Below are 25524 nucleotides of genomic sequence, written 5' to 3' on the forward strand. Positions count from 1 at the left end.
GCTTACCCAACACATCATGGTACCAGTGAGTCATGCTCGGGTTTGACCGACCTACCTTGAGATAGTCTGGCTTTGACCAGCGATCAGCCATCCGGTAACATGGGCAGCGATCGCCCTCCCCCGCCGCTCCGCATCGCCGGCAACCTCAGTGCAAACGGGAAGATTTTTTTTTTTTAAAATAATTTTTATTGAAATTTTTCGATACAAACATTTACCCCTATTACATTTTAAATTATAACACCACAAGTCCCCCCTGGAAAAACCTCCCCACACCCTCCCCCGCGCGCACCCCCCCACCCTCCCTCCCCCCCCCCCCCCCCCCCCCCCTCCCTCCCCCCCCCCCCCCCCCCTCCCTCCCCCCCCCCCCCCCCCCCCCCCCCCCCCCCCCGCGCTATCAGTCTAGCAACCAAACCGTTTTTCCCTTTCTGCCGATGGCCTCGGGCAGTCCTTGCCCGCGACCCCCCGCTGACGTGCTCCCTTCGTTGCTATCCCCCCCCCCCTCCCTCCCCCCCCCCCCTTTCTCCCCGGGTTGCTGCTGTTTCGGCCTCCGGTTCCTATCTCTGATCCAGAAAGTCAAGGAAGGGCTGCCACCGCCGGAAGAACCCCTGTACCGACCCTCTCAGGGCGAATTTGATTCTTTCCAATTGGATGAAGCTTGCCATGTCGTTTAACCAGGTGTTAACGCTTGGTGGCCTTGTGTCCCTCCACTGAATCAAGATCCTTCTCCGAGCTACCAAGGACGCAAAGGCCAATATTCCGGCCTCCCTTGCCTCCTGTACTCCTGGCTCCACCCCAACCCCAAAAATCGCTAGCCCCCACCCTGGTTTGACCCTGGTTCCCACCACTCTCGATACCGTCCCCGCCACCCCCTCCCAGAACTCTTCCAGTGCCGGACACATCCAGAACATATGTACATGGTTCGCAGGGCTTCCCGAACACCTAACACACCTGTCCTCCCCCCCGAAGAACCGACTCATCCTAGTCCCCGTCATATGGGCTCTGTGCAGCACCTTAAATTGGATGAGGCCCAACCTTCCGCACGACGACGACGAATTGACCCTCTCCAGGGCATCCGCCCATGTCCCATCTTCTATCTGCTCTCCCAGCTCCACTTCCCACTTGTCTTTCAGCTCCTCTATCGGTACCTCCTCCACCTCCTGCATTATTTTGTAGATGTCCGAGACCTTCCCTTCTCCGACCCAGGCCCCTGACAGCACCCTATCACTCGCCCCTCCATCGGGAAGCAAGGGGAATCCTTCCACCTGTCGTCTGGCAAATGCCTTCACCTGCAGGTATCTAAACGTGTTCCCCGGGGGGAGCTCAAATTTCTCCTCCAGCTCTCCCAGGCTCGCAAACCTCCCCTCTATGAACATGTCCCTCAGTTGCCTGATGCCCGCCCTGTGCCAGCTCTGGAATCCCCCGCCAGTGTTCCCCGGGACAAATCTGTGGTTCCCTCTCAGTGGCGCCGCCATCAGACCCCCCACTTCCCCCCTGTGTCGCCTCCACTGCCCCCAGATTTTAAGGGTGGCCGCCACTACCGGACTCGTGGTATACCTTGTGGGGGGGAGCGGCCATGGTGCCGTTACTAGCGCCCCCAGGCTTGTATTGCCGCAGGACGCCCTCTCCATACGTTTCCAAGCTGCCCCCTCCCCCTCCATCACCCACTTGCGCACCATCGATGCGTTCGCCGCCCAGTAGTATCCGGAAAGATTGGGTAGCGCTAATCCTCCACTGTCCCTACTCCGTTCCAAGAAAATCCTTCTCACTCTAGGGGTGCCATGTGCCCACACATAGCCCATAATGCTGCTAGTTACCTTCTTGAAGAAGGCCCTGGGGAGGAAGATGGGCAAGCACTGGAACAGAAACAAGAACCTCGGGAGGACCGTCATTTTGACTGACTGCACCCTCCCTGCTAGCGACAGCGGTACCATGTCCCACCTCTTGAACTCCTCCTCCATCTGCTCCACCAGCCTTGAAAAGTTCAGCTTGTGGAGGGTCCCCCAGTTCCTTGCCACCTGCACCCCCAAGTACCTGAAGCTCTTTACTGCTCTCCTAAAGGGGAGCCGCCCAATTCCCTCCCCCTGATCTCCCGGGTGTATCACAAAGACCTCACTTTTACCCACATTTAATTTATATCCCGAAAAGTCCCCATACTCCGCTAGTATTTCCATTACCTCCGGCATTCCCCCTTCCGGATCCGCCACATACAACAACAAATCATCCACATAGAGTGATACCCGATGCTCCTCCCCTCCCCTTGTCAGTCCTCTCCAACCCCCTGAACCCCTCAGTGCCATCGCCAACGGTTCGATCGCTAATGCAAATAGTAAGGGGGATAGGGGGCATCCCTGCCTGGTACCTCGATGGAGCCCAAAATACTCCGACCTCCTCCCGTTTGTAACCACACTCGCCATCGGGGCCGAATACAGCAGCTTCACCCACTTGATAAATCCCTCCCCAAACCCAAACCGTTCCAGTGTCTCCCACAGGTATTCCCACTCCACCCTATCGAATGCCTTCTCCGCATCCAGTGCTACCACTATCTCAGCCTCCCCCTCCACTGCTGGCATCATAATTACATTCAACAGCCTCCGGACATTTGTATTAAGTTGTCGTCCCTTTACGAAACCCGTCTGGTCCTCATGGATTACCCCTGGCACACAATCCTCTATTCTGGTTGCCAGGACCTTTGCCAACAGTTTGACATCTACATTCAAGAGGGAGATAGGCCTATAGGACCCGCACTGTACAGGGTCTTTGTCCCGCTTCAGGATCAAGGAGATCAGGGCCTGTGACATTGTCGGGGGCAGAGCCCCCCCCTCTCGCGCCTCATTGAAGGCTCGCACCAGCACTGGACCCACCAAGTCCACATACTTCTTATAAAATTCCACCGGGAACCCATCTGGCCCCGGCGCCTTCCCCGCCTGCATCTGGCCTATCCCTTTAACTAGTTCCTGCAGCTCTATCGGCGCCCCCAGCCCCTCCACCCGTTCCTCCTGGACCTTTGGGAACCTCAATCTATCGAGGAAGTTCTCCATTCCCCCCCTCCTCCTGGGCGGCTCAGACCGGTACAATTCCCTGTAGAAATCCCTGAAGACCCCGTTCACCTCTTGCCCCTTCTGCACTACGTTCCCTCCCTTCTCTCTCACTCCCCCAATCTCTCTGGCTGCATCTCGCTTGCGCAGCTGGTGTGCCAGCATCCTGCTCGCCTTTTCCCCGTACTCATAGACCGCACCCTGTGCCCTTCTCCATTGCGTCTCCGCCTTCCTAGTGGTCAGTAGGTCAAACTGGGCCTGTAAACTGCGCCGCTCCCTCAACAGCCCCTCCTCTGGTGTCTCCGCATATCTCCTGTCCACTTCTATAAGTTCCCCCACCAGTCTCTCCCTCTCCTGCCTCTCCTTCCTTTCTCTGTGTGCCCTTATGGAGATCAGCTCTCCTCTGATCACTGCTTTCAGGGCCTCCCATACTACCCCCACCTTCACCTCGCCCGTGTCGTTCGTGCCCAGATATCTCTCAATGCCCTTCCGGACCCTTCCGCACACCTCATCGTCCGCCAGCAGCCCCACATCCAGGCGCCACAGCGGGCGCTGGTCCCGTGCTTCCCCCAGTTCTACCTCTACCCAGTGTGGTGCATGGTCTGAAATCGCAATGGCCGAGTACTCCGTGTCCTGCACTCTCGAAATCAGCCCCCTGCTCAGTACAAAAAAGTCTATTCTGGAGTACACCCTGTGAACGTGGGAGAAAAAAGAATACTCCCTCGCCCTTGGCCTGCCAAATCTCCAAGGGTCTACCCCCCCCATCTGCTCCATGAACCCCCTTAGCACCTCCGCCGCTGCCGGCCTCCTATTCGTCCTGGAACTCGATCTGTCCAGCCCAGGGTCGAGCACTGTGTTGAAGTCCCCCCCCATGATCAGGCCTCCTGCCTCCAGACCCGGAATGAGGCCCAACAGGCGCCTCATAAAACCCGCGTCATCCCAATTCGGGGCATATACATTTACCAGCACCACATTCTCTCCCTGCAGCCTACCCTTCACCATCACGTACCTACCCTCCTTATCTGCTACCACCTGCGCCGCCACGAACGACACCCTCTTTCCCACCAAAATCGCCACCCCCCGGTTCTTTGCGTCCAAGCCTGAGTGGAACACCTGTCCCACCCACCCCCTTCTCAGGCGCACCTGGTCTACTACTCTCAAGTGAGTCTCCTGCAACATTGCCACATCCGCCTGCAGTCCCTTTAGGTGTGAAAAAACCCTTGATCTCTTGACCGGTCCGTTCCAAGTAATCAACCGGGTCGCGGAGCGACCCGTCCCTTTCCCCTGTCTATTAGCCATGTTCTGTCCCCTGTTCGCCCCGGGTCGACCCTCCCCTTCTGACCCGTTCCCCATGGCGATGGCCCCCCCCCCCTCTCTCCTCCCGTTCTTCCCTTCCCGTCCTCAGCCTTTCCAGCAGCAACCCGGTATCCCCCCCTAACCCCCCTTGGCTAGGACCCCTCCTAGCCGCAGTGTATCCACCATCGTACTCCCGAGAGTCAGCTGGTTTTCGCTGACCCGGCTGCCCCTGCCACACTCCGACTCCTCCCCCCTTGCCATCCCTCTCTGACTCCGCTTCAGCGCGGGAAAAGCCGCCATTGCTGGCCACACCCCACTCTTCTCTCCTCCCCCTTCCTCCGTCCCGCGCGCGGGAAACAGGGGAGAGCCCGCGCTTTCGCCCGGCCACACCCTACCCCGCCATCTTCAATTCCACCCCCGTCCCCATCCACACCGATAACAAAGCCCCCTTAAAACGAGAGGAAGAAAAAAGAGAAAAAGAAAACACGCATAACCCACTTGCTCCCCCCCCCGTCCCGCCTCCCCAACTTAACAATATAACAATATAAATAACAAATCGCAAATAAATACATAAATACATAACTATGCCTGCATAACTAAATAACTAAATAACTACCCAATAATAACGTACTTAACCAACAGTAACCATAACCCTTAAAGAACAGATCAAAAAACAGTAAAAAAGCCCCCCCTACAACAACAATAATTTAGGGAAGTTGGCAACGGGAAGAGACACACAAAAAGGAACAAAGAAACCCCCCATAACACAAGTTTCAAAGAAACCAAACGATCCATCAACTTTAACCAAGTTCCGACCTGGCCTAAGAAAGACATGGGCCACTTGATCAGTCAAGGGTACTCGGGCGGCCTCGACCGCCGGCGTTCCCAAGTTCTAGTTCAGGTCCAGCTTTTCCTCCCGAACAAAAGTCCATGCCTCCTCTGGGGTCTCAAAGTAATGGTGCTGGTCCTTGTAGGTGACCCACAAGCGCGCTGGCTGCAGCATTCCAAACTTGATCCTTTTTGCGTGCAGCACCGCCTTCGTTCGGTTAAACCGGGCCCGCCGCTTTGCCACCTCCGCACTCCAGTCCTGATATATCCGCACCGTCGAATTCTCCCATTTGCTGCTTTTCTCCCTCTTGGCCCACCTCAGCACTTTCTCCCGATCGCAGAAACGCTGGAACCGCACCAGCACCGCCCTCGGGGGCCCGTTTGCCCTAGGCCGCCTAGCCATGACCCGATATGCTTCTTCCAGCTCCAGGGGCGATGGACCGGCCCCCTCTCCCATCAGGGAGCTCAACATCTCCGCTACATATTTCGGGAGATCAGGCCCCTCCAGGCCTTCTGCTAGGCCCAGGATCCTCAAGTTCTTCCGCCTCATTCGCGTGTCCAGCTCCTCAAAGCGGCTCTGCCATTTCAGGTGGAGTGCCTCGTGCACCTCCACCTTTCCCACGAGGACCGTGGCTTCCTCCTCCCTCACCGCCATCTCCTGCTGCAGCTCTCTTATCGACGCCTCTTGGGTCGCCTGGGCCCCCATCAGCCTTGTGGTCGTCGCGTTCATGGACTCTAAGAGTTCCACTTTCAGCTCCGTAAAACACCGGAGGAGAGCGGCCTGCTGCTCCTCCGCCCATTTTCTCCAATCTTCTAGTGCGCCACCGGCCGCCATTTTGGTCCTCTTCCCCCGCTTTTTTCGGGGAGCTGCTGCCGCTTTTTTTTTTGCCCCACTCCGAGTACCGACCATAAAGTTGGTCTCACTCTCCTCAGGGAGCCTTCCCCCACCGGGATTCGTCTTTACAGTACCGTCGGGGCCCTCCAATCGGCCCTTAAACACCTTTGTCGCAGGAGCTGCCAAATGTGCGACTTAGCTGGTCATAGCCGCAACCGGAAGTCTCCAACGGGAAGATTTTTAAGCAGAAGTTTAATCTGTATCTTGAAGCCATCAACCTCGAAGCCGCATCGGATGCCAGAAAGATTGCTCTCTTCCTCTCCACAGCCGGGGACCACGCTATCCACATCTTTAACTCCCTCACCTTTGCTGAGGGTGAGGACAAGACAAAGTTCAAAACAGTCCAGCGGAAGTTCGACAGCCACTGTGACATCGAAGTCAACGAGAGCTTTGAACGCTATGTGTTCCAGCAGAGGCTTCAGGGTAAGGATGAACCTTTTCAATCCTTCTTAACCCATCTCCGTATCCTCGCGCAGTCCTGCAACTACGGCTCCACTTTCAACGCCATGATCCGCAAGCAGATCGTTTTCGGGGTCCACTCCGATCCCCTTCGCCAGCAGCTCCTTAAAGTTAAGCAGCTCACCCTTACCATCGCCATCGGGACCTGCGTCCTACATGAACACGCTAATAACCGGTACTCCCCTATCAAGGCGGCAGAGACGGCGCGGCAAGGCCCCCACAATGCGGAGCGGGTGTAGGCCGTAAAACAACTCCAGGACCTGAGTCTGGATAAGGGCAGCCATTTTGCACGCTTTTCCCGGGCTCCTGCGCATGTGCGCAACGACCAAGGGGACGGCGAGGCCGAGGACCGAACTGTGCAGGTGCGCACATCGTTCGACCGCACCGCGCATGCCCGGTGGCGCACGGAGCGTCCTGACGTTGGCGCCATGACGTCCAACAACTGTGGCTCCTCCCACTTAAAGCGGCAATGTCCCGCGAAATCTCGACGCTGTCTCCAGTGTGGCAAGCTTGGCCACTACGCGGCCCTGTGCAGATCTGCTCAACTGCCCAACACACAGCGATCCCAGCCGCTGCGCAGGAATGTCTGGTCAGTACAGCAACCCATTGCAGACTCTGACTCCGACATGGTTCCAGATCCCGACACCGAGGGCCTCATATCCCCATTCCGGGTGAGCATCATCACCAAGAATATGATGCTTTCCGCAAAAAAGGTGCAACAACTCCCAGTGATGAGCATTGATCCGGACGACGAGTGGTGTGCCACCCTTAAGGTCAACAAGGCTCGCATACGCTTCAGGCTGGACACCGGCGCTTCAGCGAACCTCATTTCACAGTCTGACCTGGATACCTACCACGTCAAGCCGAACATTCTTCCATCGGCCTGCCAGCTTCTCAACTACAATGGCAATGCCATTGCTGCCAGTGGCTTATGCCAGCTTGCGGTATCCCATCGTTCTTCAAAAGCAACCCTGCGTTTTGAAATTGTAGGATCCAACAAAGCTTCCTTGCTCGGTGCTCAGGTCTGCAAAATCTTGAATCTTGTGCAGTAGGTTCACACCATGTCGCCCGCTGAGGCAACGGCCTTGTCGGATGTCAACTTCCAAACCCAATTAGATGACATCATAGCACAATACCACAACGTCTTCGAAGGTATGGGCACACTCCCCTACCGACACAAGATATTTCTGAAACCGAATGCCACACCTGTGGTTCCTGCACCTTGTCGGGTGCCGGCACCCCTTAAGGACCGCCTCAAGCAGCAGCAAGACCTCCAGGACTAGGGTGTCATTTCTAAGGTCATGGAACCCACGGACTGGGTTAGCTCCATGGTTTGTGTCAAAAAACCATCAGGGGAACTTTGCATTTGTATCGACTCCAAAGATTTGAACCGTAACATCATGAGGGAACACTATCCTATCCCTAAGCGAGAAGAGCTCACCAGCGAAATGGCTCACGCCAAGATTTTCACGAAGCTGCATGCCTCCAAGGGGTTTTGGCAAATACAGCTGGACGCGTCCAGTCGAAAGCTGTGCAAATTTAACACCCCATTTGGTCGTTACTGTTACAACTGGATGCCCATTGGCATCATCTTCGCCTCGGAGGTGTTCCACCGAATAATGGAGCAAATGATGGAGGGCATCGAGGGGGTGCGAGTGTACGTCGATGATATCATTATCTGGTCGACAACTCCTCAGGAGTATATCGATCGCCTCAAACGAGTGTTCCATAGGATCCACGAGCATGGCCTCCGACTCAGAGCCAAATGCTCGTTCGGTCAAGAAATAAAGTTCCTTGGCAACCATATTTCGCAGTTCGGTAAGCAGCCAGATGCAGACAAGGTGTTGGTGATCAATGCTATAAAGACCCCAGAGGACAAGAAGGCGGTCCTCCGCTTCCTAGGGATGGTCAACTTCCTTGGGAAGTTCATCCCCAACCTTGCATCTCACACCACAGCTCTCCGCCACCTTGTTAAAAAGACTACCGACTTCCAGTGGCTCCCCGCTCATGAGCGAGTGTGGCATGAGCTCAGGGTGAAACTCACCAATGCCCCGGTACTGCCGTTTCTCGACCCTACCAAGGAGACGAAGATCTCCACCGATGCGAGCCAGGCTGGCATTGGGGCAGTACTCCTCCAGCGGGACGAATCCTCCTCCTGGGCCCCAGTCGCATATGCATCTAGAGCCATGACATCTACTGAGCAGCGCTATGCTCAAATCGAGGAAGAGTGCCTGGGCCTCCTCACGGGGATTGAAAAATTCCATGATTACGTGTATGGACTCCCCAAATTCACGGTCGAGACGGACCACAGGCCATTGGTTCACATCATCCAGAAAGACCTCAATGATATGACGCCACGCCTCCAACGTATCCTCCTCAAACTCTGCCGCTACGATTTCGACCTGGTCTACACCCTGGGCAAGGAGCTCATTGTGGCCGATGCACTCTCTAGATCCATCACCACGCTGTGTGAGCAGTCAGACTTCGTCTGCCAGATCGACGCTCATGTGAAGTTTTGTGCATCCAACTTTCCGGCCACTGATGAAAGGGTCGTGCAGGTTCGTCAGGAGACGGCCAGGGATCCTTTACTCCAGCGGGTCATGCGCCATCTCACGGATGGTTGGCAAAAGTGGCAGTGCCCTCAGTTCTGTAATATAAAAGATAATCTGGCGATAGTGGACGGCAGACTGATGAAACTGGACAGGATAGTAACCCCACAGAGCATGCGCGAGCCGGTCCTCGGCCAAATCCACGAAGGTCACCTGGGGGTCGAAAAGTGTCGCCGTCGAGCCCGAGAGGCAGTATATTGGCCTGGCATCAGTCAGGATATTGCCAACACTGTCTTCAATTGCTCAACATGCCAACGGTTCCAGCTGGCTCAGCCGAAAGAGACTTTGCAGCCGCATGAGCTGGTGTCGTCCCCATGGACCAAGGTTGGCATTGACCTCTTTCATGCAAAGGGCCAAGACTATGTCCTCCTCGTGGACTATTTTTCTAATTACCCCGAGGTGGTCAGACTGAATGACCTCACATCAGCAACAGTTATCAGGGCGTGCAAAGAGGCCTTTGCCCGTCATGGCATTCCACTTACGGTCATGACTGATAATGGTCCGTGCTTCTTCAGTCAGGAGTGGATGGATTTTGCCCGGCAGTACAATTTTACGCACGTCACTTCAAGCCCCCACTACCGCCAGTTGAATGGGAAAGCTGAAAAGGGGGTCCACATTGTTAAAAGGCTGCCGTGCAAAGCTGCTGACTCGGGTTCAGATTTGAACCTGGTGCTGCTAGCCTACAGGGCGACTCCTTTGTCCGCTGGCCTGTCCCCAGCACAGCTGCTAATCAACCGCACACTACGGACGATGGTGCCGGCTATCCACATCCGAAACCTTGACAATTTTCCGGACCTGAAAAGGATGCAACTGTCTCGGGCCCAATGCAAGTCGGCGTTTGACGCCCACGCCTCAGATCTCCCTGCTCGCGTCCCTGCTGACCGAGTTCGTGTTCAGCTACCTGACGGTGGCTGGTCTGCCACAGCTGTGGTGGTCAAGTAAGTGGCCCCGAGATCATTCCTCGTTCGCATGTATGATGGCTCCTTTCTTCGGTGTAATAGGCAGGCACTGCAGCTACTTCCACGCTCGCCACCTGGGCGTGATGCCCCTCCTCAGGACGTGCCCTTCCATGAGGCCACCGATCTGCCAGTTCTTTTACCGCCCTCTACATTGGAGGCAGCTCCGTCCATTCCAGTGCAGGCAGCCCCTGACCCGCCCTTGAGGCGGTCAACCAGAATTGGTCGGCCGCCACAGAGACTGAATGTTGCATTATCTTGTACGCCGTTTACACATCTATACATATCGTTTCTTCCTAATTTGTTGTATGCCCTCTACCTGCACTAGACACCTTCCCATGTAAATACGTTCACGTACTTTGTATATAGTCAGGCTCCTACACACGTAAATACGTTCACATACTTTGTACATAGTCAGGCTCCTACACACACTCACTATTTATTGACCTATACACATTTTTTTAAAAGTAAAAAAAAAGGGGGGGAGATGTCATAATATACACACAGGTATATGATGGTGCACAGATAGGCATTGATTGACACACAGGATGACCAATGAACACACAGAACACAGCAGCCAATCACCAGACAGGACACGACCACTATAAAGCCAGAGGGCACTAGTTTTCCCGCTCTCTTGGGATGCAGCCTCTGAGACAGTCAGAGCCTGTCAGCAGCAACTGGAACATCTACCATGTGGTCGTATGATAGTCTGGTCAGGTTAGCCTCAGGTCTCCAGTCAACTCAGTATAGTGTCAACCCACAGTTAAAGTCTGTATGATAGTTAAGAGTTCAATAAAATAGAGTTTCATTTCGTCAAGTGTTGGAAGCCTGTCTCTCTCACTGCTACAGTAAATGCAGTCCTCGCAGACCCAGCTTACCCAACACATCAATCTCCATGTGGTGGGTTTACTTTGCTTAGTCCATAACAAGCTTCTTATGCTGTTAAACAACAGTGAGGCCCTTTTGCATAGTTACATAGAACATACAGTGCAGAAGGAGGCCATTCGGCCCATCGAGTCTGCACCGACCCACTTAAGACCTCGCTTCCACCCCATCCCCGTTACCCAATAAACCCTCCAAACATTTTTTGGTCACTAAGAGCAATTTATCATGGCCAATCCACCTAACCTGCACGTCTTTGGACTCTGGGAGGAAACTGGAGCACCCGGAGGAAACCCATGCAGACATGGGGAAAAAGTGCAGACTCCGCACAGTCAGTGACCCAGCAGGGAATCGAACCTGGGACCCTGGTGCTGTGAAGCCACAGTGCTAATCACTTGTGCTATCGTGTTGCCCGGTCATTTTCACCAGGCTGGTATATGATTTTCAGGTACACCTGATTTGATTTATTGTCACATGTACCGAAGTACAGTGAAAAGTATTTTTCTACGGCCAAGGGAACGTTCACAGTACGTACATGGTAGACAAAAAAAAAGAATAATCGACAGAGTACATTGACAAATGATGTATCGACAAACAGTGATTTCTTACAGTGTGGAACAAGGGGCCAAACAAAGCAAATACATGAGCAAGAGCAGCAGAGGGCATCATGAATAGTGTTATTACAGGAAGCAGATCAGTCTGAAGGAGTGTCATTGAGGAGTCTAGTAGCTGTGGGGAAGAAGCTATTCCTATGTCTGGATGTGCAGGTCTTCAGACTGGGGCAGCACGGTAGCATGGCGGTTAGCATAAATGCTTCACGGGTCCCAGGTTCGGTTCCCGGCTGGGTCACTGTCTGTGTGGAGTCTGCACGTCCTCCCCGTGTGTGCGTGGGTTTCCTCCGGGTGCTCCGGTTTCCACCCACAGTCCAAAGATGTGCGGGTTAGATGGATTGGCCATGCTAAATTGCCCGTAGTGTCCTAAAAAGTAAGGTTTGGGGGGGTTGTTGGGTTACGGGTATAGGGTGGATACGTGGGTTTGAGTAGGGTGATCATTGCTCGGCACAACATTGAGGGCCGAAGGGCCTGTTCTGTGCTGTACTGTTCTATGTTCTGCATCTGCCTGATGGAAGGGTCTGGAAGAAGGCAAAGGTGGGAGGGGTCTCTGATAATGCTGTCTGCCTTCCTGAGGCAGCGGGAGGTGTAGACAGAATCAATGTGGGGATGGGAAGTTTGTGTGATGCATTGGTGTTGCTTCTGGCATATTATATATTCTTTTTTGAGCCAGAGCTGGTCATTTGTCAATACCAAAGTGTTACATTTCTCCCGAATGAATAGACATTACCCAAAATTTGACCATTATTAGTGATATAAAAGAAGATAGGAAGAGTTTCTTTCAATATCTAAAAGATAAGAGAGAGGCAAAAATAGACATTGGACTACTGGAAAATGTGGCTGGAGAAGTAATAATAGGAAACAAAGAAATGGCAGGCAAAATTAACAGTTACTTTGCATCGGTCTTCACGGTGGAAGACACCAGTGGGATGCCAGAGCTCCAGGATAATCAGGGGGCAGAGGTGAGTGCAGTGGCCATCACTAAGGAGAAGGTTCTGGGGAAACTGATCAGTCTGAAGGTGGATAAGTCACCTGGACCAGATGGACTACATCTCAGGGTCCTAAAAGAGATAGCTGAGGAGATTGTGGTGGCATTGGTGGTGATCTTTCAGGAATCACTGGATGCAGGAAGGGTCCCAGAGGACTGGAAAGTGGCTAATGTAACACCACTGTTTAAGAAGGGAGGGAGGCAGAAGGTGGGAAATTATAGGCCAGTTAGCCTGACTTCGGTTATTAGTAAGATTTTAGAGTCCGTTATTAAAGATGAGGTCGCTGAGTACTTGGAAGTGCATGGTAAAATAGGACTGAGACAGTACGGCTTTGTCAAAGGGAGGTCATGTCTGACAAATCTGTTAGAGTTCTTTGAGGCGGTAACAAGGAAGTTAGACAAAGGAGAGTCAGTGGACGTGATTTATTTAGATTTCCAGAAGGCCTTTAACAACGTGTCGCATAGGAGATTGCTAAATAGGTTAAGAGCCCATGGTGCTAAGGGTAATATCCTGGCATGGATAGAGGATTGGCTGACTGGCAGAAGGCGGAGAGTGGGGGATAAAGGGGTCTTTTTCAGGATGGCAGCTGGTGACTAGTGGTGTGCCTGAGGGGTCTGTGGCTGGGACCACAACTTTTCACAATATACATTAATGATCTGGAAGAAGGAACTGTAGGCACTGGTGCTATGTTTGCATGTGCTGGCCTTGTAAAGGATCCAGAGGAGGTACACAAGAATGATCTCTGGAATGAAGAGCTTGTCGTATGAGGAATGGTTGAGGACTCTATGTCTGTACTTGTTGGAGTTAAGAAGGAGGAGGGGGGATCTTATTGACACTTACAGGATACTGTGAGGCCTTGGTAGAATGGACGTGGAGAGGATGTTTCCACTTGTAGGAAAAACTAGAACCAGAGGATGCCATCTCAGACTAAAGGGACGATCCTTTAAAACAGAGATGAGGAGGATTTTCTTCAGCCAGAGGGTGGTGAATCTGTGGAACACTTTGCCGCAGAAGGCTGCGGAGGCCAAATCACTGAGTGCCTTTAAGACAGAGATAGATGAATAAGGGGATCAGGGGCGGGAGTTCAGAGACAGAGGGAGCCCAGAAAGCAGCGGGAGTTCAGAGACAGAGGGAGCCCAGAAAGCGGCGGGAGTTCAGAGAGACAGAGAGCCCAGAAAGCGGCGGGAGTTCAGAGACAGAGGGAGCCCATAAAGCAGCGGGAGTTCAGAGACAGAGAGCCCAGAAAGCGGCGGGAGTTCAGAGACAGAGGGAGCCCAGAAAGCAGTGGGAGTTCAGAGACAGAGAGCCCAGAAAGCGGCGGGAGTTCAGAGACAGAGGGAGCCCAGAAAGCAGCGGGAGTTCAGAGACAGAGGGAGCCCAGAAAGCGGCGGGAGTTCAGAGAGAGAGAGAGAGCCCAGAAAGCAGCGGGAGTTCAGAGACAGAGAGCCCATAAAGCAGCGGGAGTTCAGAGACAGAGGGAGCCCATAAAGCAGCGGGAGTTCAGAGACAGAGAGCCCAGAAAGCGGCGGGAGTTCAGAGACAGAGAGCCCAGAAAGCGGCGGGAGTTCAGAGACAGAGGGAGCCCAGGAAGCAGCGGGAGTTCAGAGACAGAGAGCCCAGAAAGCGGCGGGAGTTCAGAGACAGAGGGAGCCCAGAAAGCGGCGGGAGTTCAGAGACAGAGGGAGCCCAGAAAGCGGCGGGAGTTCAGAGACAGAGGGAGCCCAGAAAGCGGCGGGAGTTCAGAGACAGAGGGAGCCCAGAAAGCGGCGGGAGTTCAGAGACAGAGGGAGCCCAGAAAGCAGCGGGAGTTCAGAGACAGAGGGAGCCCAGAAAGCGGCGGGAGTTCAGAGACAGAGGGAGCCCAGAAAGCAGCGGGAGTTCAGAGACAGAGGGAGCCCAGAAAGCGGCGGGAGTTCAGAGACAGAGGGAGCCCAGAAAGCGGCGGGAGTTCAGAGACAGAGGGAGCCCAGAAAGCGGCGGGAGTTCAGAGACAGAGAGCCCAGAAAGCGGCGGGAGTTCAGAGACAGAGGGAGCCCATAAAGCAGCGGGAGTTCAGAGACAGAGAGCCCATAAAGCAGCGGGAGTTCAGAGACAGAGAGCCCAGAAAGCGGCGGGAGTTCAGAGACAGAGGGAGCCCAGAAAGCAGCGGGAGTTCAGAGACAGAGGGAGCCCAGAAAGCGGCGGGAGTTCAGAGACAGAGGGAGCCCAGAAAGCGGCGGGAGTTCAGAGACAGAGGGAGCCCAGAAAGCGGCGGGAGTTCAGAGACAGAGAGCCCAGAAAGCGGCGGGAGTTCAGAGACAGAGGGAGCCCATAAAGCAGCGGGAGTTCAGAGACAGAGAGCCCAGAAAGCGGCGGGAGTTCAGAGACAGAGGGAGCCCAGAAAGCGGCGGGAGTTCAGAGACAGAGAGCCCAGAAAGCAGCGGGAGTTCAGAGACAGAGGGAGCCCAGAAAGCGGCGGGAGTTCAGAGAGAGAGAGAGCCCAGAAAGCAGCGGGAGTTCAGAGACAGAGAGCCCAGAAAGCGGCGGGAGTTCAGAGACAGAGGGAGCCCATAAAGCAGCGGGAGTTCAGAGACAGAGAGCCCAGAAAGCGGCGGGAGTTCAGAGGCAGAGAGCCCATAAAGCAGCGGGAGTTCAGAGACAGAGAGCCCAGAAAGCGGCGGGAGTTCAGAGACAGAGGGAGCCCATAAAGCAGCGGGAGTTCAGAGACAGAGAGCCCAGAAAGCGGCGGGAGTTCAGAGACAGAGGGAGCCCAGAAAGCAGTGGGAGTTCAGAGACAGAGAGCCCAGAAAGCGGCGGGAGTTCAGAGACAGAGGGAGCCCAGAAAGCAGCGGGAGTTCAGAGACAGAGGGAGCCCAGAAAGCAGCGGGAGTTCAGAGACAGAGGGAGCCCAGAAAGCGGCGGGAGTTCAGAGAGAGAGAGAGAGCCCAGAAAGCAGCGGGAGTTCAGAGACAGAGAGCCCATAAAGCAGCGGGAGTTCAGAGACAGAGGGAGCCCATAAAGCAGCGGGAGTTCAGAGACAGAGAGCCCAGAAAGCGGCGGGAGTTCAGAGACAGAGAGCCCAGAAAGCGGCGGGAGTTCAGAGACAGAGGGAGCCCAGGAAGCAGCGGGAGTTCAGAGACAGAGAGCCCAGAAAGCGGCGGGAGTTCAGAGACAGAGGGAGCCCAGAAAGCGGCGGGAGTTCAGAGACAGAGGGAGCCCAGAAAGCGGCGGGAGTTCAGAGACAGAGGGAGCCCAGAAAGCAGCGGGAGTTCAGAGACAGAGGGAGCCCAGAAAGCGGCGGGAGTTCAGAGACAGAGGGAGCCCAGAAAGCAGCGGGAGTTCAGAGACAGAGGGAGCCCAGAAAGCGGCGGGAGTTCAGAGACAGAGGGAGCCCAGAAAGCGGCGGGAGTTCAGAGACAGAGAGCCCAGAAAGCGGCGGGAGTTCAGAGACAGAGGGAGCCCATAAAGCAGCGGGAGTTCAGAGACAGAGAGCCCATAAAGCAGCGGGAGTTCAGAGACAGAGAGCCCAGAAAGCGGCGGGAGTTCAGAGACAGAGGGAGCCCAGAAAGCAGCGGGAGTTCAGAGACAGAGGGAGCCCAGAAAGCGGCGGGAGTTCAGAGACAGAGGGAGCCCAGAAAGCGGCGGGAGTTCAGAGACAGAGGGAGCCCAGAAAGCGGCGGGAGTTCAGAGACAGAGAGCCCAGAAAGCGGCGGGAGTTCAGAGACAGAGGGAGCCCATAAAGCAGCGGGAGTTCAGAGACAGAGAGCCCAGAAAGCGGCGGGAGTTCAGAGACAGAGGGAGCCCAGAAAGCGGCGGGAGTTCAGAGACAGAGAGCCCAGAAAGCAGCGGGAGTTCAGAGACAGAGGGAGCCCAGAAAGCGGCGGGAGTTCAGAGAGAGAGAGAGAGCCCAGAAAGCAGCGGGAGTTCAGAGACAGAGAGCCCAGAAAGCGGCGGGAGTTCAGAGACAGAGGGAGCCCATAAAGCAGCGGGAGTTCAGAGACAGAGAGCCCAGAAAGCGGCGGGAGTTCAGAGGCAGAGAGCCCATAAAGCAGCGGGAGTTCAGAGACAGAGGGAGCCCAGAAAGCGGCGGGAGTTCAGAGGGACACAGGATAAAAGAGCGCGAGGAGAGCGGCAGTGAGTCAGTGAAAGAGCGGGAGGGGACACATTGAGAGCGGCGGGGTGCCAGTGGGAGCAAAGATAATATAAGGCGGGAACCGGAAGTACGACCCGCGGACTTCTGGGAAGGATTTTCTCCTAGCCAATAAATTCTGGTGGAGAAGATACCCGAGACACTACACGTGTAGTGTCTCCCACCCGCCCTCCTCCTCTAACCTAATAATAAGACCCATTGGTGTCAGCAGGTAAGTGCTATATTATATTATTATTTTTTATTTGTTTTATATTTGTTTACCAGAACTTGGTTGAAATTAAGTGGGATGGCAGGGAAGGTAGTGAAATGTTCCTCCTGCAGGATGTTTGAGGTGAGGGATGCCGTTAGTGTCCCTGCTGATTTTACCTGCAGGAAGTGCAGCCAGCTCCAGCTCCTACAAGACCGAGTTATGGTACTGGAGCTGGAGGTGGATGAACTTCGGATCATTCGGGAGGCAGAGGTGGTCATAGATAGGAGCTTCAGGGAAGTAGTTACACCAAAGACTGGAGATAGATGGGTAACTGTAAGAGGGACTGGGAAGAAGCAGTCAGTGCAGAGACCCCCTGCGGTCGTTCCCCTGAGTAACAAGTATACCGTTTTGGATACTTGTGGGGGGGACGACTTACCAGGGGTAAGCCATGGGGTGCGGGGCTCTAGCACGGAGTCTGTCCCTGTTGCTCAGAAGGGAAGGGGGGATAGGAGCAGAGCATTAGTAAGTGGGGACTCAATAGTCAGGGGCACAGATAGGAGATTTTGTGGGAGCGAGAGAGACTCACGTTTGGTATGTTGCCTCCCAGGTGCAAGGGTAAGTGATGTCTCGGATCGTGTTTTTCGGGTCCTTAAGGGGGAGGGGGAGCAGCCCCAAGTCGTAGTCCACATTGGCACTAACGACATAGGTAGGAAAGGGGACAAGGATGTCAAGCAGGCCTTTAGGGAGCTAGGATGGAAGCTCAGAGCGAGAACAAACAGAGTTGTTATCTCTGGGCTGGGTTGTTGCCCGTGCCACGTGATAGTGAGACGAGGAATAGGGAGAGAGAGCAATTAAACACGTGGCTACAGGGATGGTGCAGGCAGGAGGGATTCAGATTTCTGGATAACTGGGGCTCTTTCTGGGGAAGGTGGGACCTCTATAGACAGGATGGTCTACATCTGAACCTAAGGGGCACCAATATCCTGGGGGGGGAGATTTGTTAGTACTCTTTGGGGGGGTTTAAACTAATTCAGCAGGGGCATGGGAACCTGGATTGTAGTTTTGGGGTGCGAGAGATTGAGAGTAGAGAGGTCAGGAGCACAGATTTGACTTCGCAGGAGGGCGGCAGTGTTCAGGTCGGTGGTTTGAAGTGTGTCTATTTCAATGCCAGGAGTATACGAAATAAGGTAGGGGAACTGGCAGCATGGGTTGGTACCTGGGACTTCGATGTTGTGGCCATTTCAGAGACATGGATAGAGCAGGGACAGGAATGGTTGTTGCAGGTTCCGGGGTTTAGGTGCTTTAGTAAGCTCAGAGAAGGGGGCAAAAGAGGGGGAGGTGTGGCGCTGCTACTCAAGGACAGTATTACGGTGGCAGAAAGGATGCAAGATGGGGACTCTTCTTCCGAGGTAGTATGGGCTGAGGTTAGAAACAGGAAAGGAGAGGTCACCCTGTTGGGAGTTTTCTATAGGCCACCTAATAGTTCTAGGGATGTAGAGGAAAGGATGGCGAAGATGATTCTGGAAAAGAGCGAAACAGGGTAGTTGTTATGGGAGACTTTAACTTTCCTAATATTGACTGGAAAAGATATAGTTTGAGTACATTGGATGGGTCGTTCTTTGTACAATGTGTGCAGGAGGGTTTTCTGACACAATATGTTGACAGGCCAACAAGAGGTGAGGCCACTTTGGATTTGGTTTTGGGTAATGAACCAGGCCAGGTGTTAGATCTGGAGGTAGGTGAACACCTTGGAGACAGTGACCACAATTCGGTGACCTTTACATTAGTGATGGAAAGGGATAAGTATACCCCACAGGGCAAGAGTTATAGCTGGGGGAAGGGCAATTATGATGCCATTAGACATGACTTAGGATGTGTAGGTTGGAGAAGTAGGCTGCAAGGGTTGGGCACACTGGATATCTGGAGCTTGTTCAAGGAACAGCTATTGCGTGTTCTTGATCAGTACGTACCAGTCAGACAGGGAGGAAAGGGTAGAGCGAGGGAACTGTGGTTTACCAAAGAAGTGGAATCTCTTGTTAAGAGGAAAAAGGAGGCCTATGTGAAGATGAGGCGTGAAGTCTCAGTTGGGGCGCTTGATAGTTACAGGGAAGCGAGGAAGGATCTAAAGAGAGAGCTAAGACGAGCAAGGAGGGGACATGAGAAGTCTTTGGCAGGTAGGATCAAGGAAAACCCAAAAGCTTTCTATAGGTATGTCAGGAATAAAAGAATGACTAGGGTAAGAGTAGGGCCAGTAAAGGACAGTGGTGGGAAGTTGTGTGTGGAGGCTGAGGAGATAAGCGAGATACTAAATGAATACTTTTCGTCAGTATTCACTCAGGAAAAAGATAATATTGTGGAGGAAAATGCTGAGACCCAGGCTATTAGAATAGATGGCATTGAGGTGCGTAGGGAAGAAGTGTTGGCAATTCTGGACGAGGTGAAAATAGATAAGTCCCCGGGGCCTGATGGGATTTATCCTAGGATTCTCTGGGAAGCCAGGGAAGAGTTTGCTGAGCCTTTGGCTTTGATTTTTAGGTCATCATTGGCTACAGGAATAGTGCCAGAGGACTGGAGGATAGCAAATGTGGTCCCTTTGTTCAAGAAGGGGAGTAGAGATAACCCCGGTAACTATAGGCCGGTGAGCCTAACATCTGTGGTGGGTAAAGTCTTGGAGAGGATTATAAAAGATACGATTTATAATCATCTAGATAGGAATAATATGATTAGGGATAGTCAGCAGGGTTTTGTGAAGGGTAGGTCATGCCTCACAAACCTTATCGAGTTCTTTGAGAAGGTGACTGAACAGGTGGACGAGGGTAAAGCAGTTGATGTGGTGTATATGGATTTCAGTAAAGCGTTTGATAAGGTTCCCCACGGTCGGCTATTACAGAAAATACGGAGGCTGGGGATTGAGGGTGATTTAGAGATGTGGATCAGAAATTGGCTAGTTGAAAGAAGACAGAGAGTGGTGGTTGATGGGAAATGTTCAGAATGGAGTTCAGTTACGAGTGGCGTACCACAAGGATCTGTTCTGGGGCCGTTGCTGTTTGTCATTTTTATAAATGACCTAGAGGAGGGTGCAGAAGGATGGGTAAGTAAATTTGCAGACGACACTAAAGTCGGTGGAGTTGTAGACAGTGCAGAAGGATGTTGCAGGTTACAGAGGGACATAGATAAGCTGCAGAGCTGGGCTGAGAGGTGGCAAATGGAGTTTAATGTGGAGAAGTGTGAGGTGATTCACTTTGGAAAGAATAACAGGAATAAGGAATATTTGGCTAATGATAAAATTCTTGGTAGTGTGGATGAGCAAAGGGATCTCGGTGTCCATGTACATAGATCCCTGAAAGTTGCCACCCAGGTTGATAGGGTTGTGAAGAAGGCCTATGGTGTGATGGCCTTTATTGGTAGAGGGATTGAGTTCCGGAGCCATGAGGTCATGTTGCAGTTGTACAAAACTCTAGTACGGCCGCATTTGGAGTATTGCGTACAGTTCTGGTCGCCTCATTATAGGAAGGACGTGGAAGCTTTGGAACGGGTGCAGAGGAGATTTACCAGGATGTTGCCTGGTATGGAGGGAAAATCTTATGAGGAAAGGCTGATGGACTTGAGGTTGTTTTCGTTAGAGAGAAGAAGGTTAAGAGGTGACCTAATAGAGGCATACAAAATGATCAGAGGGTTAGATAGGGTGGACAGCGAGAGCCTTCTCCCACGGATGGAGGTGGCTAGCACGAGGGGACATAGCCTTAAATTGAGGGGTAATAGATATAGGACAGAGGTCAGAGGTGGGTTTTTTACGCAAAGAGTGGTGAGGCCGTGGAATGCCCTACCTGCAACAGTAGTGAACTCGCCAACATTGAGGGCATTTAAAAGTTTATTGGATAAGCATATGGATGATGAGGGCATAGTGTAGGTTAGATGGCCTTTAGTTTTTTCCATGTCGGTGCAACATTGAGGGCCGAAGGGCCTGTACTGCGCTGTATCATTCTATGTTCTAGGGGTTATGGGGAGAAGGTAGGAGAATGGGATGAGAAAAATATCAGCCATAATTGAATGGCAGAGCAGACTCGATGGACCGAGTGGCCTCATTCTGCTCCTATGTCTTATGGTCTTATCTATGCAAAACAATTGACTTTTCACCTTTCTTGTTGTGGATGACTCATCTAACATAGAGTTGTGTGGTTAAACTGCTCTGTTTGAGGCAAACCTCTGACCAAAGATCATATTAAAATATTCATTTACCAAGTATTTTTGAAATAAAACAATGACAACAGAATCTGAAAGGCTGGCATCTATATTCAAGGGTGATATTGTACAGTTTAGGCCCATACTCGCTGGAATTTAGTAGAATGCGATGAGACCTAATTAAGGTATATAAGATGCTAAAGGGGATTGACAGGGAGTGGAGTGGATGTTTTCCCTTCTTGGACATCCTAGAGTGAGAGGCCTTAATTTTAGGCGAAGGGGTAGCAGACGTAAAACAGAAATGAGGCGGTATTACATCACTCAAAGGGTCGTGAACTGTGAAAATGATCTACCACAGAGTGAGGTGGATGCCGGAACACTTAACAAATTTAAGGAGCAGGTAGGTAGGTTTTTAAATTAGCAGCGGGATGAAGGGTTTATGGGGAATGGGCAGGGAGGTGGAGAAGAGGCCAAGATGAGATCAGGCCTGAATGCTTTGAATCGCGGAGCAGTTCGAGGGGTTGAATTGTCTACTCCTGTTCCCACTCCTAGTTCTTATGTCCTGAATTGTCAGTTTTCTTCAAGCAGTAGGTGACTTCTTGTTAGTTTTCTGGATTGGCCTGAAAGCATTAAACTGGGATGGGGAAGGGTGATGGCAAAGGGAAACCAGAGTTGACTCTGATCAAGGCTGCTCTCCATATCCACGCATGCACTTTACAGATTGAACAGTGATCAGGGACAGGAATCCTGGCTGCAATTGTTCCTCCCTAGCCAAGAGGGGCTTAGCTAGTTTACTGCTCCAAATGCTGCGGAGACTGATAACAGATGAGAGAATCAGGATTCTGGTGCTTCTATATCACAGCAGGCAGGGTACTTACACACTAATGCCAGCTTGAGAGTGACTGATTGTATTGTTTTTTTTATATATAAACACCATATGGTCTTTTTGAAGAACCCAGAGATGATTGACAGGTTTGCTTTTTGTTAATTAAATTAAATAAAGTCTGCATAGGCTAATTAAGATAAATACTGCAAATATTTAAATTAACCTTCTGAGTACTGAAAGAATTTCTGAACACGTGCTTATCGATGTTTACAGATAATATATGTGCCAAAAAATTTCTCTAAACATCATAAAGTACAACTAGGGATAAAAGTGCAGAATCTAAAAATATTCCATAATTTGTAAAACAATGAAACAGTTTTGTTATAGTTGACAATATTTTTGTTTTTGGTGCAGAAGGTAACTTGCAAGAGTTAATACTTTTAGGGCAGCAAATACATTTTATTTTATAGATCATTGGATAATCAATTGAAAATTATGTTATAAATAGCCTAAGATGAATCTAAAGGAGAAATGTGGTGCACTGTCTCCTGGGTTCATAGTGTTTATAGAAACGCCTGAAGCTTCTGGGCATTTTATTAGGAGGAGTGTGGTAGTGATGTATAAGGTATGGAAGATGTGGCCTGCTGACTGCTCTGTTCCATAGGTATTCAGACTCAGCTGCTGAGATTTTATCCAGTGGGAAGAAAATAATTTTTGTCACTGCTGAAGGACCTACAGGCTTCCAAAATCCCCCAGAAAGTCACCAAGAGAAGACTGTTCAGTGGAAAGTGGAGAATGTGTGCAGGTTTGATGGGAGAGCAGCACACGCTCAAGGTAGGATGCTTTTTCATTGCTGTGAGGAAGGAGCTCTGATTGTTGGGGGAAGAGAGGGAGAGAGAGGGAATGCTTTCTGTGTCGTCTGTCATTCAGGTCATGCTAAAATGCCAGGTCATCTGGAATCCATTTAGGCAATGTGAATGTATTTTGCAAAGATTCTGGGTTTTCCTTTATTCCAGTGAATTGTGTTGTCATTGCGTGCATTATAGATTTCCTAGGGCAAGTTTAATGCTGGGCTGTGCTGGAGCAGGCTGTGTGTTAATCACTGGCTGTTTGCGAATATATTATTGCTGCTTATTTAAAAATCACAAAACAAAAGAATCAGTCGGGAAAGAAGATTATAAAAATTAGATGAATCGCAGATGATAGAAGGGGGGAGTAATATATGCTGTATATTCTTATCGTTACTGCAATATGATTACAAAATCTGATGAATCTGCTTTGTAATTGGTATTATAAGACATTGCACTCGCAATTCACAGCTGTCAGAATCTATGACACAGTTGCTAACGGGTTACTATTTTGTTTTCTATATGCTGTATTTAATGTAGATGCTGAGGGTCTGAGTAGTGTCGATTGTAATGAAAGCTCTTACAGATTGGCCAGTAGGTGTGTCTCAGCTGCTGTGCGATTAAGAAAATGACATGATGCAGCACATTGCATTACAAATCAATATAGCGTTGACAGCTTTTGCCAGCCCTTGCAGGGCAGCCAAAAGGGTCAGTTCTATAATAAAGAAAAGGTTTAATAAGGAAGAACCATGCAATGAATCGAAGAAATGTTACCTATTTATTCAGTTAGTATGTTAAGCAATGAGGTAATGATTTATATACTTCCATCACAAATAGTCTGAGCATGTACTGCCTTCAATAATTGAATTGAGCAGCCTTAATTTCAAAAATTGCAAATTGTTATATTATTTTTCTCTGCTTTTCCACTTTTCTTATTCAATTTGATCATCCTTAAGAATGAAACTCATTGATTGTATACCCAGCAATAGCATGAAACGCTTCATCTATTGGTGAAGAGTGGCCAGCAAATGTGTACAAAAAACAAAATCCTAATGGATTTTCCATTGAATCCCAATGGTACAATGTAAAATTATGCTAGGCATATAAGACACAAATAGTATCATGCATTTGAAAGGTAGAAATTCTCTTTGTCCTTTGTGCAAAATTTTCTAAAGTACAGTTGAGAAATTCCTACAGATTTACATTATTTTCTTTCTCAGTGAATTGCACTTGTGACTCAAGTGTCCTTCAGCCAAGGCAGTGAAATAGTTAGGGTTAGTAGTTAGGCTCTGCAGTTGTCATAATTGTTAGTCCATGATTGGCTGGCAGGATAAATATCCCATCCCTTACTTTTGTACAAATGATCCCATCAGAGGTTGATGATCTGCCTAACATGTCAGCCCAAAAATTATAAAACTCACTTCCAGCTGGCTAGATGATGATAGCCCTGGCATATCTTGATACTTAACCATTCAATTAGGAACCTGATGCATTGGGTTTCATGGATTCTTAATAGGATTTTGTGCAAAGTATTTTACTAGCGTGCAGGTTACACATTACCCAGTTCAACACTAACACCAGCACAATTGCAACCTAAACCACAGCCCAAATTTCTTAAAGTGGACATTCTATTCTATTGTACAGTGAATCTGTCATTGTTTAACATTAGCACAGGTATTTACATTTACAGGTATTTGACATTTAAGATCATTGTTTTACTTATTAACAATCAGAGAGGGGAAATAATAGAATGGACAAAAGTACCTAGGATAAAACAGCCTCAAGTTTAGTACCCGATCTAAGAACAAAGACAGTCAGAAAATTATCTGGGCAGGTATTATGACAAAGAGAGTTAGATTTGCAAAAGGTGCAGGCCTGGATGGAGGTGTGGTGTAAATCCAAATGTGAAGCCCGAATTGTGTGTGTGCTTTATTGGCTTGAGATTCTTTTCACTAACTTCCCGTAGAGCAGCTTAAGCTTCTTTTAATTAGCCACAAACACTTGCACTCAAAATCCTGAAGTTGCACTTACCTGAAGTGGGCAGTGGATGGCACCCAATACCTAACTGGATCGTCTGACAGAGCTAAGTGGATCTGGATGACCCAATTCTGATCGGTAGAAATCTCACATGATTTCTCTGATTCTTAGCTGCAAATTAAGTGATCTAGCAGAGTTTAATGTGAACCGAGAGAATGCAGCATGGATCTTCTCTCCTTTGTGAAAAGGCTAATATAGGATGATTTGCATGAAGCAATGTGATTTTTCATTCAGGGCCAGAGAGTAAACAAATCTAACACTAAAGCTGGATCATAAAGTTACATGGTCACCACTATTTATCAATAATTTCTTAATTCAAATCAAAATGAATGGTGGGAGCTGAAAGTTTACCACAATATTCTAAATAATCTTGCTTTTGGTTCAATTAAGCAGCTTTTAGGTGGATATTTCACTTGAGTGTTTTAGTAAGAAAGAACGTGGAGGCAATTTTAATCTATCCTGCCCAATGGGAAACCAATCGATTTGCCGTTCTGGTGTCCCACCCTATCCCGGGTATAAAGACCATAAGACATAGGAGCAGAATTAGGCCACTTGGCCCATCGAGTCTGCTCCGCCATTCAATCATGGCTGATATTTTTCTCATCCCCATTCTCCTGCCTCCTCCACATAACCCTTGATCTCCTTATTAGTCAAGATTGTTTTCCATTCAAAGAACAAAGAACAAATAAATGTACAGCACAGGAACAGGCCCTTAGGTCCTCCAAGCCTGCACCAACTATGCTGCCCGT

At 50.8% G+C, this 25524-nt stretch overlaps 1 protein-coding gene across 1 annotated transcript in view; it reads left to right on the plus strand.

Moving 5' to 3' along the window:
* The first annotated feature begins 22529 nt into the window (after positions 1-22529).
* Positions 22530-25524, plus strand: part of dab1a (DAB adaptor protein 1a) — an 858599-nt gene continuing 855604 nt past the window's right edge. The window contains exon 1 of the mRNA XM_038793498.1: positions 22530-22724. The gene's annotated coding sequence lies outside the window, so the exon portion shown is untranslated. The remainder of the gene's footprint in view (positions 22725-25524) is intronic.

The sequence above is a fragment of the Scyliorhinus canicula genome, chromosome 4 (assembly GCF_902713615.1).
Source record: "Scyliorhinus canicula chromosome 4, sScyCan1.1, whole genome shotgun sequence".
Classification (NCBI taxonomy): Eukaryota; Metazoa; Chordata; class Chondrichthyes; order Carcharhiniformes; family Scyliorhinidae; genus Scyliorhinus; species Scyliorhinus canicula.